This window comes from Mytilus edulis, chromosome 12 (genome assembly GCF_963676685.1).
Source record: "Mytilus edulis chromosome 12, xbMytEdul2.2, whole genome shotgun sequence".
Classification (NCBI taxonomy): domain Eukaryota; kingdom Metazoa; phylum Mollusca; class Bivalvia; order Mytilida; family Mytilidae; genus Mytilus; species Mytilus edulis.
Window position 1 is genome coordinate 44,840,028 of NC_092355.1, and position 14,776 is coordinate 44,854,803.

A 14,776-nucleotide genomic window follows, 5' to 3' on the forward strand; every position below is an offset into this window, starting at 1 on the left:
GTAAATTTCAAAGGGGGTTCATGACGCGTTAATGGCGACGTCACCTGTCAATGTTGTTGTGTCTCATTGTTTATTTTTCAAAAAAAAAAGCAGCAGAAAAAGTCCAGCGTGCAATAAATTCGTTATACGGTTAAATACTGACCCCCTACGGACCATAGAGGGTGAATAAAATTCATATTCATATAACTTATGATATTTGACAATCTTATAAAATCAATGTTAGTTTTTCATTGTGTTTGAAAGAAAAAAGGTGACAATGTTAACGTGACGGTACCCAAATTGCACCTATTTTGACAGTTTTTTCACCTACGTTTTTTTTATGATAAAGACAATAATGTCCATTCTGTGTTTATTTTGTAGCCGTATCCTTCTTTATTATATATGTATACCAATTCGATTTTTAATCCATATGGAATCATAGAAAAATTGGTCTAAACTGACCTCCAAACCATCAATGATTCTGAAATGAGGAGTACCCAAATAGACAACTTTCGAGTTCGATGCATTTCCGTCAAAAACTCTGGTTTTAGTGAACGTCATTTGTGCGTTTAGGGGCGGCTTCACTTCCATTCCAATGTTGAGCGAGTGGTTGGAAAACTATAATTCTATATTGTACGAATTATACGACAAATCGAATTCTCAAAATTAACAATCAGCATTGATGTCATTAGGGAATTGTCATTAAGTACCTACAGAACAACCATTATTTCTAGTTTATCCTGCACAATGACAATCACCAAGACGCTTGATGAACGTAAATAGTGCAGGGATACAGGCGACCCCCTCTATCTGGTAAATGACGTCATCATAGCCAGAAATTAGTAGTGGTTTTGCTAATTAATATTCATAATATGTAAATGAGAATTGTACCACGTGATAGTACTTTGAACTGGACTGGCTTGATAGGCTTGATATCATTAAAATCTTTAAAACACGGATATTATAAGTTGCCCGTCACAGAGTCCTTATTTACAATCACTTTGATATTTCCGTAAAGTTGTCAGGCGGTCAAAATCAAAACAATGAACGCGAATTTAGTGAATTTTTCGTGCTTTCGTGAGTTTATTCTTCTTGAAATAGTGACATTTTAATTTTACGTGGGAACCTAGAGTTCAACGAATACACATACAAGGTTTGGACTTGCTTATTCTTTGGAAATTCAAGTTTCATATTTCACCCCGGCAACCACAGGCACTTGTTTCTATCCATACGAAGGTCGACTATCCATATAAATAGAAGAAGGTGGCTAACGAAATTTTTTTTAGGTCACGACAGTCTCCACTTGGGACGCTTTTTCTACCTTTCAACTTAATGCTAAAAATCCCTACCTTATATGAATCGATTCAGTGAATATTTTCCTTTAACACTAAACTAATTTCATAATCTTCACGGTAATCTACTCTCAATTCACTAAACCATGTCCAAAAGTTCAACTACCATCTTTTCAATGTATCTACTTCCGGTTGTGGGCAGAATGCTATCTTTTTAAAAACGAAATGATTCTGTAAAATTACCAGTTTATTATTTTCATTATCAATATATTTTTAAAGATGAAATTTCACCGAAATAAGTACATTTATCGTTGTTATTTAAAAAAATCAGAAAGTCAGAAACTAATTTGAATGAATTCGATAAAACTAGAGAATTCCGAATGTATATGGTAACTCTAAAGAATTTCATCGATCTTTTATTTTGGAGGTAAAAAACGTATTCAGATTCATAAGAATTAGGGGAAAGAAACTGAGTCAATGAAAACAAAATAAATTTACTGCGATGTCAACCGGAAGTAGATACATTGAAAAGATGGTAGTTGAACTTTTGGACATGGTTTAGTGAATTGCGAGTAGATTATCGTGAAGAGGAACACTGTGGGGATTATGAAATTAGTTTAGTGTTAAAGGAAAATATTCACTGAATCGATTCATATAAGGTAGGGATTTTTAGCATTAAGTTGAAAGGTAGAAAAAGCGTCCCAAGCGGAGACTGTCGTGACCTAAAAAAAATTTCGTTAGCCACCTTCTTCTATTTATATGGATAGTCGACCTTCGTATGGATAGAAACAAGTGCCTGTGCCGGCAACCTGTTTTTGTAAATACCTTGTAAGCCAATTTTCAACACGAAGTTTGCAAATTTGACGTTTCAGCTATTTTAGCCTGTATTTTACACTGCAATGTTAAAAGCCTCTCGCTTCGATTTTTAAAATAGCTCAGGAACCTGTATTTTTGCAACAACAGTCATTTTTTTTTCGTTTAAATGGTGTATATTGTTGTGTATATTCATTTTCTGCCCCGGCAACCTGTCTATCACTTAAATTAAATTTAAAACAGACATTTTTTCAAAATTCCCTATCATTTTAATGTACTTTCCGTGACCCGTATCCGATTTCTTTAGTATAATATTCAAATAAGCAAAGTGGCGTTGATTTCTGGATATGTAAAGGCGCGTATAATTGACGAGTTTTTTCCGGTGACGGATGAACTCGAAAGTGGTCTATTGCATCTATGCTTCAATTCGCATCATCAAACGTCGAATAACAGAGCTTTTGCTTAATTTCTTCAAACATTTTGAACAATTGGATATAAGTCCATGGTTACTCTTCATTTTTTTAAATGGGTACTTGTGATATAGTATTTGATCATTTTAAATAAAAAGATGACGTTTTGATGACGTCGCATGGCGACGTTTCAGTACATTTTTGCTTTTTCAGTAAACACTTCATCTATTGATAAATACTGTGAACGTTTTGTACATATCTAAATATTTTCCCCTATGTTGAAAGATGTGCATAGTATCAAATCATAAAAATACAAATTGTGTAGTCTCTAGGAAATCTTGTAATATGTCCGCTGCTATTTTTGCTAAATAGGTGCAATGCATTTGGGTACTGGGTACCGTTATGTTAAATGTATGAAAAATCTGGGAGCTTATTCCCAAGTACTGTTTAAGATCAACATTGTTTGATGCATAAATGCACACATATTATATACAATACTTTTTATGGACACTTTTAAATATCACAGAAACTCTCTCATAAAATCGGGGATGTTATATTGGAGGACACAACTTTTTTTGTATTTTGGATAGGAAACTATCGTCGTGGACAGCAAATTTTTTTATAACGTTTCACGAAGGACTGAAGGACGCATTTTCATATTTTAGTATTGTCCTTGGCAATATTTCACAGTGTTTCAATATAAAATAGTGTCTGCAAACAATACTTTGCATGAAAATTTGTCCTGAAGATTATTTTATATTGGGATTTTTACAACATGGAACAAAAGTTGGAAAAACGAATAATTTACCCCAGTCTACCATAAGGGAGCTACCATTTGATTTTTATGGGGGGGGGGGGGGGGGGGGGGCTAGGATGAAATTTGAAAAAAATAGGCAGGACAGGAGTTTTGAGTAAAAAAAAAAGGCAGGATGAGACACTTGCAAAAAAAAAATAGTCAGGACGACAATTTAGGTAAAAAAAAGTCAGGATTATTAAAAAAAAAAAAAGGCAGGACCGAACAGAGTGAAAAATAAAAAGGCAAGACAGAGATTACAGCTAAAAAAAAATGCAGGACAAAATTTTTCATCCTAGCCCCGCCATAAAAATCAAATGGTAGCTCCCTAAAGCAAAAACATAATATACTGCTATGTGTGTATACAGCGTGTATTTATGTTTCACTCCTTAAACTATCATAATATCAATAATGTTTCATTTGACATAATCACAAACTTATTGTACTTTATAGTAAAGACTCTATATGGGGAATATGTTGTTTTCGGTAGTAGATATTTCAAAATAAATAAATTTGGTGTATTTACTGTCTTCTGATTGGCTAAAAGAATTGGCTTTATTTTCAATGTTATCAATTTTTATAGAAACACGCCCACTCTAACGTTGTGTATTCATACGCAAACATCTGTGTACGTTGTTATTGGTATTAATATATATCTTTGAGCATTATTTTTGATAGAAATTTATTTATAATGAATGGCAATAATTTATTTTGAATTTATTGAACCATAAAATTAATTTTTGACTGTTCACATTTAACATAATCCGCTTCGCGGATTATTCAATGTGAAGAGTCAAAAATTAATTTTATGGTTCAATAAATTCAAAATAAATAAAAGCCATTCATTAAATCTCTGTTCAATTTATTCATAAAGACTTTGAGCCTGACATATTGCATGTCACGGTAGACACTAACCTATGATTGTTGAAGACTATCTTTTTACCTATAGATAACCTACATGGGTTTGAATAAATCTACCATTTACAAATAGTGAAATACCTCACGTCTCCTTTTATTCACAATTTCCTACAGAAACAATCAAGTGAATGAACCATGATTGATGGGAATGGTTGAATTATTCCAATAGCGACACACACTATATCATACATGTATCTGTATTAGAGACTCGTGTTTTGTTGTTCCCATTACATTTTACATCCTCGACTTTCAATGTATAAACAGACTTTCGTAATACTGTGTATACCTTGAAGTTATTACTATAAGCAAAACATTATTGATTTTATTCTTGGGCCACAAATAAAAGAATTTTGGTTTGTCCAAACCCTACCCAAAGGTTGAGACAGTGGGTAGGTAGGTAGGCATTTTCTTTTTTTTTTCGAAAAGAGAAATTGAAGTATCAGGCCTCACGGTCATAAAACTTTCGAGCATGATTTTTGTACTCAGACTCGAAAATCAACCAATCAAATTGCTGGATTTCATGTTTCGAGCACGTGTTTATTAGTCTTCATGCCTATCTGATTAAAAAAAAACTTCTTCAAATCAGGACAATAAAAGAATTTGAGTAGGCAGTTTTTTTCTTGGTAGGTAGCGTTTGTGCAAACAAACCTTTTCTTTTTTATGGCCTTGTTTGATAGATTTTTTTTAATATATGGTCATGTAAATAACTGAGAATAAATTACTTACGTTCTGCAAAAGTATGTTCTAAGAATGTTAATAACACCAGTAGTACAAATTTATTGGTATCCATATCCGAATCTGTAAAAAGAGGATATTCTGAATTAAATAACTGTTTGTAGCAGTAAAACAAATTGCAGAGAGAGAGTTCAAAATAAGCTTATCAGCTAAGAATGTATTCTACTTTCTAAAAGTAACGGAAGTGTTACAAAAAGCATTTAGACGCAAATTGTATATTGAACGGTTAGAATTAAAAAGGATTTATTTTGCTAAATTCCCAATGGTGAATATCTCATATATATTATATATCCCAGTAATTCAAGACGATAATAAATCACATCAGCATGTTGATTGTTTTCTGAACGCGAAAAAGAAGTTGGTTAAATTCTGCATATTGGATCGACAATAATGAATCGGTTATCAAAATTGAAAAAAAAAAATATCAGTGTTTTTCACATAGGCCGATTTAAGTGTGTGTGGGGGGGGGGGGGGAGGGCGGGGGACCGAAAAAAGACTTCCACGGACCCATTAAGGGAATAGGAGTTCCTTCATAATACAAGTTCAAAATAGAAACAGTAAACAGTAATATTATTTCTACTGGAATAAATATGACAGTCAATGTTCCTAACGGAATAAATGGTATAGAATATTTGTTTCCAACAGGAACATGTATATACTATGACATTATTTATAACAAAGTTTCCAGTTGAACTTCTGTTAGGTGGGACAAATTTAATTTACGTTGACACCCATGCAGAGAGCTGAATACCTTCCTGCGCGATCGATGCATCGAGATATAACTTTACCATTTTGATTGAACGCTGTATACAAACATGAGGGTGGGTAGAAGCCCCCGAGGAAGTGACACTGGGTTCAGTTTTGATACCGCAAGTACCGTCAGGGTTTGTTAACAAAAATTACCCACGTGTATAGTCGTTACCCCAGAATTACTCACGTGTATAGTCGTTACACCTGTCCACAAGAGACCAAAATGACACATACATTATCAACTATAGGTCACCGTACGGCCTTCAACAATAAGCAAAGTCCATACCGCATAGTCAGCTGTAAAAGGCCCCGATATGACAATGTAAAACAATTCAAACGCGAAACTAACGGCCTTATTTATATAAAAAAATGAACGAAAAACAAATATGTAACACATAAACAAACGGCAACCACTGACCAAGGCTTCTGACTTGGGACAGGCACATACATAAATAATGTGGCGGGGTTAAACATGTCAGCGGGATTCCAACCCTCCCTAACATGGGATAGTGGTATAATAGTACAAGATAACAACGAACTATAAAAATCAGTTGAAAACCCTAGGAAAAAAACTACTCACCATTAAAGACAGCCGTATTGATGTAAACAAAATGAACACTTAAATTTAAAATAGAAATCAACTACCACGTGATTGTTATTTTCAAAGAACTCTGTTCACGAATGTGGCTATTCGTCGATAACAGCCGGCGTTGCATACCCATTCTATACATTTGAGAAAATATGTGTTTGACTTTTCAAAAAATCATGTTTGATATACTCTATTCAAATATGCAAGAAAAAACATTCCATCAGTTGCGACTTTTCGAGATATAAGTTTAAAATAAGCTTTCGTGTAAAAAAGGAAAATTCTTTACCGACAGAAAAACATTCAAACAGAATGCTATATTTTCATATTAAATATCATAATACCTACAAATAATGTAGTAACATAAAATATAATGTTATGAAATCGTGTGGTTTTACACTTATTATCGGTATAAACTGCATTACATAAACGATTTCAAAGAGCAACGTGAACATATACGGGATGCGGGAAGACACAATACTTTACGATGATCATGTCAAAAAACGATACAGAAACACATAAGAAACGATTTATGATTTCGTGAGCATTATAACTTAAATAATTAATTTTAATAAAAAAAAATAAAAGTCTCTGAATAACAACATTATAATAAACACAGCCTACCTTTACAATATTTACACTGCTCTTCGTTACCTTCACCTAAAATAATTCAAATCCTGTTGATTTTATGACGTAATCGCGCCAAAAATCATTGATCCAATAACACTATTTCGCGGAATATTTACATTTTGGGAATTCATACATGTAGGCCATTCCGGATGCGGTAATTTCTTCGACTGCATTGAAGACCTATTGGTGACCTTCTGCTCCTGTCTTTTCTATGGTCGGGTTGTTGTCTCTTTGACACATTCCCCATTTCCATTCTCAATTTCATTGAAATGTATAATATCATATTTTCCAGAAAGAAGAAATTAAACATTTAAAATTTTAAACTATGCAGATTTTACCATCTTAAATTTGTAGAAGAGTTTTTTGAAAGCATCACAGTATTGAGACAGATTTATGACAAATTATAATTTGCAAAAATAATAAATAACGCAAATTTTCAAGGAATAAAACCACTATTTCATAACACGCTAGCGTTCTATGTTAAATTATATACAAGTTCGAGCATTCATAACTTTTTTTGACTTACGTTTAAATAAAGTGGTAGTAATTTTATCTCAAAACTATACAGACTTGTACTAAAAAGTATCATATCTTAAATTGTCATAGCACACGGGTTTCCGAAAATTGGGTAGTACAAAAACTTCTGATCTGAGCAACAGGGCACATAAAAGTCATATGCCCTCCGTCTTAATTTAATAGTTCTGTATTTATTTGCAAAAGAAACTGTAATCAAAGGTTCTGGTTATAAAAAATAAACAGAAACCGACCGTGAGAGCGATTTTCAGCCAGTCAAGGGGTTTAAAAAAACAATATTACAGTCACTTCTCATAATTAAATTCTTAATTCCATAAATCATGAATAAACGTTGATAATGTCACCGTCACATGACAAAATGATGTCCAGTGGCGTAGCTAGGTGTTTGTTACGTGTACGCCCGAACCTCGGCGAGGGGTCCGAGTGCCCAAGTCATAGTACCTGTTGGTAGTTGGTTCAACGTGGCGAAGCCCCCGTAAGCTAACAGGTTATCAAGAATGAGATATCGTTCCCGTTATTGAAAATTCTTATCAGTAGCAAAATACTTAAAAAATTTAAATGGTTTATTTTAATGTTTAGTTTATTCATCGTGTTGATTTGGAATTTAATGGTCATTGGATATAGAGAAAAGTATAAAACAGTTTCTTAAAAATAATGTTCAAAAGGAGCCATGGGGTAATTGTCGTTAAAGAACATAAAATAATTAATGTTCGGAAGGTTTTTTTTCAATTTACGTTCAAAGATTCTGATTCGCATTTTTCTTTTTTGTACTTTTTTTTGTACTTTTGTTCCTTTTTAAATTTTTTTTTTTAGATCAAGCTCATCTGGTCTACTGTTAACATATTTTGCGACATCTGTTAATGAACGAAATGTCTTTGCATGGACTAACGAATTAAAGCATTAATTAGAAAGCGAATCGTGAAATACAGAATAGGACTTCGTGATCAATTTTACAAAACTGACCAACAGCAATACAATTATACGTCAATTTTCATTAATTAAAAATAGCCATACTTACTTAAATTCGAAGTTGTTGATTGTAAAGTATCTGATATTGATTCACAAAGTTAAAGCAACAGGTGTCACCTATATTGTATTTAATGACATGCAATCAGTGCGAGGGTCTTAACCGTTTTGTACACATATGTTCATCATGGTAATATCGTCGTAAAAAATCGTTTACCTAGTAAACTATGACTTTTAAACTACATAGGCGGATCCAGGGGGACCCTAGGGGGCCGGCACCCCCCCCCCCTCCCCCTTTTCGTGGGAAAAATTTGGTTGATTATATAGGGAATCATTGAAGCATGACTGGAGCGGGCCCCCTCTTAGGTCAGTCAGCGGGCCCCCCTTAGGAAAAGTTCTGGATCCGCCACTGAACTACAAGCAGAAGTTTCCTCTGTAAAATTGTACAGTACTATTACACACGTATGTCCCAAGTTAGAAGAGGGTTAGCGCCATCAAACATGTTTAACAGCGCCACATTCTTTATGTGTCTGTCCCAAGTCAGGAGCCTGTAGTTCAGTGGTTGTCGCTGGTTAACGTCTGTCATATTTGTTTTTCGTAATATGTTTTATTTTAAATTAGGCCGTCAGTTATCACAATTGAATTGTTTTACATCCTACATTTCATATAATTTTCTAGCCGACTATATGGTATGGGTCTCATTGTTGAAGCTCGTACGGTTGCCTAAACTTGCTCAAATCCACTTCATCTGAACTTTAGTGGCAATTATACCACATCTCCTTACTTTCATATTGTCCTTTACAATGCAATTGTTTTCCAAGTCAATGACGTGAATTTTGTCTGCGCGAATCATATCTTGAATCTTACAAGTTTCATATAAAACAAAAAACAAAAAAAAACATGTATATATTATGGGTTCTCCTTTAAACCCTGAACAATTACCATGGAGAGAGTCTAGCATATGTATTGTAATTTTCACCGTTAAAAGAGGATTAACTTTGAACTTACAAAAAATAATCATAATATAATTGTTGTTAAGTTGGGATTATATCAAAGATGAATATGACCTTTAAATTCCAAGCCGCCTCACAATGTTTCAGGCTTTAAACTTCAACAACTGATAAAATTAATCTTCAAACCGACCGGAAGATTACATGATGTCATGCTAAGTGATTCATTCATTCAGTATAAATCATAATCCTACAATAATAACTTTGTTTTTGATTATAAGACATATTTTTTTTTAAAGTAACAAGAAAAAAAGGTCAGACCATGAAAAAAATAAAAGGAATATGTGGAGAAACGTCAATTTCATCTATAATAGTCCTTGGCGATTTAATGAGAGCAAAATGTATGTAAATATATAAATATATAGCAAATAGAAAGAAATACTTAATGACTGGCGCCACCTGATTTTTACAATTTTAGATTTTCTGCTGCCCTCTTAATTATAAAAGGAAATTGAAATAGTGGGAAATGAGTGTTTGCTTTTTGTGTAGAAATAGCGAGACATTTGGAGGAAACTCTCCCTGTACAGTTCTTTACTAAATTAATACTGTTTCGAAAATTCCGGAACCACCGGGAGTTCTAAAAAATATGCAACTTTTCTATCAAGAAAGCTATGACATCATACGCGGCTACCATTGCATCTATATAAATAATTTCTACGTTTAATTCATATCTATAAAGACACACTATAAGGGACGACATCAAAAGATCAATGTAAGATAAAAAAAAAAACTTAATTCAAATAGTTTGGGGGTGGGGGGTTGAACTGCTGCAAGATTTGGTTATCCGACATTGATTTTTACATATATCCATATGGGTCAATCAATTTTTCCCAAATTAAGTTAAGAGGGGGTAGGGGGAGGGGGTCAGTGAAAAAAACTATAAGAATTAAGTTTTTTATCCTTCATTGAACTTTTGATGTCGTCCCTAATAGTATTTTGTTATGTTTTGTTGCAGACCGTAACAATGTTAGCTCAGTCTTGTGATTGTTTGTCATCTGTAAAACCTACATATCCTTTCATTCGTAATTTTACTATTACATGTATCTAAAATGAACGTAAATACTGGTAGAAAAAGACGCTGTGTGAATATTTGAAGCATCAAAACTTGAACTATAAATAACAACCCCAAATTCAAAATAAACATATTGCTTTACACGATGATAATTTTTTTGAAATTAATTTCCTATAATAATGAGGCAGATCAGTTTAAGACCAGACTCGAATTAGGTGTCTTTCTCCTCCCAGACATATACAATCTTTAGTCCTATTTAGCACAACAATTTCGAGATAATGTTTTGCAATGTTCTTCAAGTTGGTTTTGACTTTCAAACTATTTTGTATTCGAGCGACAGTTTTCAGTTTTTCCTTAGGGGATAGATAACAGTCTTTAAAATATCGACCTTTGGTAGGAACACTAACAATACTAGACGAATTATAAGTGCAGTGCGGGAGTCGACTTCTTAAAACAATAAAATTGAGAATGGAAATGGGGAATGTGCCAAAGAGACAACAACCCGATCATAGAAAAAAGCAACAGCAGAAGGTCACCAACAGGTCTTCAATGTAGCGAGAAATTACCGCACCCGGAGGCGTCCTTCAGCTGGCCCCTAAACAAATATATACTAGTTCAGTGATAATGAACGCCATACTAATTTCCAAATTGTACACAAGAAACTAAAATTAAAATAATACAAGACTAACAAAGGCCAGAGGCTCCTGACTTGGGACAGGCGCAAAAATGCGGCGGGGTTAAACATGTTTGTGAGATCTCAACCCTCCCCCTATACATCTAGCCAATGTAGAAAAGTAAACGCATAACAATACGCACATTAAAATTCAGTTCAAGAGAAGTCCGAGTCTGATGTCAGAAGATGTAACCAAAGAAAATAAACAAAATGACAATACCACTCAGTTACTGAGTTCCCTGGTAAAGGAGAGGTAAAGTATACCAAAGGGACATTCTAATCATAAGTAAAAAATAAACTTATTTGTATCTCCAGATATCAGAGTTTAAAATATACCCGTTGTTGAAGACCTTTAGTTCTCCTGGTATATACCTCCCATCAATGTAGACATAAAACCAATACTTGCACCAAAAAAACAAGTATAATCAATACTTGTACCAAATATCCAAGTATACATATGTCTGTCAACGTATATTTGTTCCGCCCAACAGAAGTTCCACTGGAAACTTTGTTATAAACAATGTCATAATATCTGTTCATGTTGGAACAAATATTCCATACCATTTATTACGTTAGGAACATTTACTGTAATATCTATTTCAGTGGAAATTATATTCCAGAATACTTTTTTTCCATTTGGAACTTATATTATTAAGGAACTTCTATTCCGTGACATGTCAACGTATATTTGTTCCACCTAACAGAAGTTCCAATGGAAACTTTGTTATAAACAATTTCATAATACCTGTTCCTGTTGGAACAAATATTCTATACCATTTATTCCGTTAGGAACATTTACTGTAATATTTATTCCAGTGGAAATAATATTCCAGAATAATGTTTCCATTTGGAACTTATATTATGAAAGAACTTCTATTCCGTGACACATATACACTCTGAATATACAGGCCATAAAAGGCTATAATAAAACTAAAGACTTTGTAAAGTGGATAGTCGCACGACAACGCCGATGCTCTATATTTAATAAGAAATAAACACAATTTATACATATATATATATCTACACATATAATATATAATCAAACATCAGTATCAAACAAAAACTCTCCAAATAAAAACCTTACTAAACTTTAACCAGAATTAAAATTTACCAAGAAAATTCGACTGCTCAGACTGACGATGTCGTGCTGAATGATTACATAGGCAATACAATACCGCGAAAATAATTTTGAAGCGGGAAAACATTTCGCCCTCTATGCTACATATGATGAAACACCCAGGAGAAATTAATTTCATTCTAATGCACTGCCCGTTTAAATGAATGAAATTAGAATGACTTTATCCTATAATGGTTTACTTTTATAAATTGTAACTTGGATAGCGATTTGTCTCATTAGCACTCAAACCACATATTCATGTATCCGTTTTTAAAACAACAAAAAAGTAAGCATATATGTTATTTCTCAATATGTGTTTATCTCTCTAAATAAATGTTTAAATGGCTCGCAAAATTATTTTGTAATAGCTTAATTAGCAAATTGGTCAGAATTGGAATGTTTGTATAATTTTGATATTTATGATCGTGAAAGATCAAGACATTTAGTACCACTTTTTTAAGATAGACAAACGGATCCTGGGATATTCGATTGTTTTATTCATTGCCCCAGAAAAAGCTAGAGGCATTGCAAAATACTAATGCAATGTTCACGAACCTAACTATCTGGCAACTCATTATATATGGTTTTAAAAATCTATTATTTCATAATTTATTTGTCCCTTTATTGCTCAATGATTGACAGTATTCAAATCATCTTATAAATTTATTAAGAATTGGAACGGCGATCGATAGACTGGACCTCCATGACTTTTTCCAGATTTGTTGGGGAATAATTTGTTAAGATATGATGGTTCAATTTCGTTTAAATCTGGGTTTTTTTTCAAGACAATGTCGACTAGTCGAGTGGTGTCCTTTACTAATTACTGTACATGTCTTTCCGTCCCTCAAAACCGACTCGGTGGTTCCGTGGTAGCGTATTTGCCTCGAATACGGAAGGTCGTCGATGAAGTATGAACAAAATTAAAACAATGACATTGAAACATCGTACAAGCTTCATGGTCACTCTTTACAACCTGTCTATAGTGCCAAATACCGAGGCAGCACATTCACATCCGATTTGAAATGGAAAGACAATGTTAACAACATCTACATCAAAACCAATAGAACAATTGGTTTCCTAAAACGAAACCTGAATTTACGCTCTATTTCTGTAAAGGAACATGCATATAAGGCACTTGTAAAACCTATAACAGAATACGGGAGTCCGGTATGGGATCTATACGACAAAACAGAGATTGACTGACTACAGATGATACAAAGACGAGCAGCAAGATATGTGATGAAAAAACACCATAATCACTCGAGTGCAAGTAAAATGCTAAAACACTTAGAAAGGAGATCTCTGGAACAAAGGTAAAAAAATGCAAGACTCACCATGCTTTCAAAATTGTTAATGACAAAGTTGCAGTGACAAAGGAAGTTCGTCTGATGCCACCTAAACGACTATCAAGAAATATGCAAGGCAGAAGCTTCTGAATGTTAGCTGCATCAAGTGATTTCCGGAAATATTCCTTCTTTCAACGTACCATCAAATATGGGAACACTCTCCCTCCTGGAGTTGTATCAGAACCGCCAGTCGAGAATTTTTACGCCTCGGTGACAAAGCTGATATAAATTCAAACAATATTTGCGGGGGAAAAGGGGGGTCCGTATGCGCACCGAAGTCATGGCAACATATTATGTTTGTTGATTGTGGCCATTATCCGGTAGAAGTAGAAGTAGAAAACTAGTCGGTTCGGAGTCAGAATAATTTGTCCGGGTAGAATGCGGTGTCTTCCTTCAAACAGTTTCATTGGCGATAGTCATGGCATCCAAAATGTTTAAACGTGTTCACACTCGGTTCGTGTCGTCACCTGTTTCATGAAGAGAAAAAACAACAACGAAAAACAACGCTAGCCACTCATTTTTTTTTTTTTTTTTTTCTTACTATGTTTTCGTTACAACGCAAACCTTTGCGATATAACGCAAATATCTTGATTTCAATTATTCATTAATTTTTGTATATATGTCTGTCTGTCATTCATTTCGGATGTGATTAACTAGTAGATAAAAAAAAGAAACACATACAAGGCCAAATCATTATAATAAATATGCATAGGAATAATGAAATACTTGAAGTGCAATTATACATAAATTAAGACTGATTTGTGCATCAGAAAAGTATATAATTTAACAAGAAAATAGATATAGTTTAGTATATAGTCATATTTAAATTGAAAGATAAAAAATAATGTCATACAATTGTGAAACCTCCAGGTCAAATAGACAAAATGATCTTTCTGCTTTAAAATGAATTATTAATAAGGAAACATTTTTTTTAAATCTCAGAATATGTTCAAGATTCTTTGATAGAAAGTCATTGAATTTTCATTTCAATATAATGAAGTATTTTTAAGATGCTTGGGTAGCAATTTGCATAGAGAGAACATAATTTTGTTAATAAAACATCTTCATTCTATACATTTATTGTCAAAGGGTAGCTTGTTTGAATCTAATCTACTTTACACAGTTCTCAAACCAGAGCTTACTTTGGACAATGTTGGAAGTATATTTATATTCGGCTATAGCTATATTAGCAGGGTTGATATTTTTCTTAGG